This window comes from Capricornis sumatraensis, chromosome 10 (genome assembly GCF_032405125.1).
Source record: "Capricornis sumatraensis isolate serow.1 chromosome 10, serow.2, whole genome shotgun sequence".
Taxonomy (NCBI): Eukaryota; Metazoa; Chordata; class Mammalia; order Artiodactyla; family Bovidae; genus Capricornis; species Capricornis sumatraensis.
The window spans coordinates 40,530,349-40,532,941 of NC_091078.1; the positions used below are offsets into that span (position 1 = coordinate 40,530,349).

Consider the following 2,593-nt stretch of genomic DNA (forward strand, 5'->3'; position numbering starts at 1 on the left):
CTGTATGATACAGGGAGCACAAACCGATGCTCTGTGACAACCTAGAGGGGTGAGAGGTGGGAGGGAGGTTCAAGAGGGAGGGGACATGTGTTACTTATGGCTGATTCACATTGTTGTACGACAGAAACCAACACAACTTTGTAAGCAATTATCCTCCATTAAAAAAAAAAAAAAGCTTTTTTTTTTTTAAAGAAATTCCGTATCTACACCTATTTCAAGTTCCTCCAGGAGAGAGACGCTGTCCCCCACTCCCTGCCTCTCGTCAGTTGAGCAGTCTGGCCGCTTGGCCTTCCCACCCGCCGCTTCCTGCCAGCAGCTGCCAGCCGCCCAGACCTCTTTGGGGCTGCCCGTCTCACGCGGCGGACGCCGCTGCTGCCGTCACAGTCCTCACACGCCAGGCACAGCCGTGGCCACCACAGTAATGCGTGACAGCCTTACTGTTAGAAAGCTCGGCAACCTCAAGGCTTCTCTTTCCCGAGTTTTTCTTCCCCGCCAGCGATTAGGAGAGCTTTGCCCACCCGCTCTGTAGCATCGTGCCTATTCTCTCACGGCTGACTTCCCATGTTGTCTGACCAGCACCCATTTCTGGCTCACCTTTCCCTAATGCAGGAAAAGCAACCCCCTCAAATGGATACACACCACAGCCTACAGGAGCTTATAACACCCCCGTCAACAAAGCACATTCATAGAGGAGAGAGCTCAGCAAATCTCAGGAAGTCACCCAGCAGTCCCAGAGTCCAAAGTGAAGAGGTTGCCTCCTTCATCCAGTGCCTGAGTAGTGTGCTGCTGTTGCTGCTGCTAAGTGGCTTCAGCCGTGTCCGACTCTGTGCGACCCCATAGACGGCAGCCCTCCAGGCTCCCCCCGTCCCTGGGGTTCTCCAGGCAAGAACACTGGAGTGGGTTGCCATTTCCTTCTCCAATGCAGGAAAGTGAAAAATGAAAGTGAAGTTGCTCAGTCGTGTCCGACTCTTAGCAACCCCATGGACTGCAGCCTACCAGGCTCCTCCGTCCATAGCATTCTTCAGGCAAGAGTCCTGGAATGGGTGCCATTGCCTTCTCCAGCCTGAGTAGGGCGGCCACCCTCAAATGCCTTCCCAGCTAGCCCTTTGCCTGCATGTGCTTCATGGCTAAGTCACTTCAGTCGTGTCCGACTCTGTGCGATCCCATAGACGGCAGCCCACCAGGCTCCCCCGTCCCTGGGATTCTCCAGGCAAGAACACTGGAGTGGGTTGCCATTTCCTTCTCCAGTGCATGAAAGTGAAAAGTCAAAGTGAAGTCGCTCAGTCGTGTCTGACCCTCAGCAACCCCATGGACTGCAGCTTTCCAGGCTCCCTTCATGGAGAGTTAAGTAAATGTGTTCTTTTTTGGGGGGGTGGCTGCGCTGGGTCTTCGACGCTGCAAGGCTTTTCTCGAGTGACAAGCAGGGGCTGCTCTCCGTCTTGGTGCACAGGTCTCTCGTTGCAGTGGCCCCTCTTGTTGCAGAGCGTGGGCTCTAGGCAGCACAGGCTTCAGCAGCTGTGGTACATGCACTTAGCTGCTCCACAGCATATGAGATCTTCCCAGACCAGGGGTCAAACCAGTGACCCTGCACTGGCAGGCAGATTCTTTACCACTGAGCCACAAGAGAAGCCCCAGTAAATGTGTTCTCGAAACTTCTCTGGAAAACACTGTCAACTATACATGTCTCTATAAAGCTGTTCCTGGGGAAGAAAGGCTCACACATTTAGCCAATCTGGAATTTGAATCCATCCAATGATGAAATCACCCTCAAAAAACTGGAATTACTGGCATATTGTGTAGTGATGAACCTATGATTTTCTGAAGAAAAGAAAAAAAAAAAAGGATGAAATTTGAATCCAAGAATCGATTGAGGATTCTTTCTCCAATTAAATCGGTGTGTTTGAGGGGCAAATTGTTTTATTTCCTAGTTCCTGTGTTTGCAAATAAGAGGGAAACCAGTTGAGTGGCTATCAGACTCTCAGAGTTTGCAAATGATCAGTAAAAGCTTAAGAAATAACAAGATGTTCAGATACATAATATTACTAACATTTTAAGGAAATTTAGCTTTTAAAAAACTTTCACCAACTTCCACCACTAGCATTTCACAAAGAAAAGCCTTTTTAACCTCAAAAAAGTAAATAGACATGATATCTTTCTTTCATGCACCCTGCATCCTAAATAATGGATATGATGGCTGGAGTTCTGGAAGCCATTTTGGACCTTCAAAACAAGAGCCACAGCCTAGGGGTGGTAAAGAAGAGATGAGGAATTAATCTGGCTCCTTGACAATTTTGTGGAAATGTCATATCACACCTGAGTTGCCTTCTTTTGAATTTCTTTATGTGATAGAAAAAGAATTGTTATCTTGTTTATGCTACTTACTTTAATTTTTTCTTATAAGAAGTCAAACCTAAATCTATACATTTTTAAATTATTTTTCAGCACTGTGTATCTCATCCTTTTTTAATTTCTGTTTTTAGGGGTTTTATGAGTTAAAACGAACTTCCCCAGTGGCTCAGCAGTAAAGAAGCCACCTGCCAATGCAGGAGACATGAGATGCACGTTCCATTCCTGGGTCAGGAAGATCCCTGGA

At 47.6% G+C, this 2,593-nt stretch overlaps 1 non-coding gene across 1 annotated transcript; it reads left to right on the plus strand.

The window, feature by feature from the left end:
* Positions 1 to 1,750: 1,750 nt before the first annotated feature.
* On the plus strand, positions 1,751 to 1,824 carry LOC138088097 (small nucleolar RNA SNORD65). Its single transcript, XR_011145683.1, has one exon. It is a non-coding gene; the product is annotated as a small nucleolar RNA SNORD65 (small nucleolar RNA).
* Positions 1,825 to 2,593: the final 769 nt, after the last annotated feature.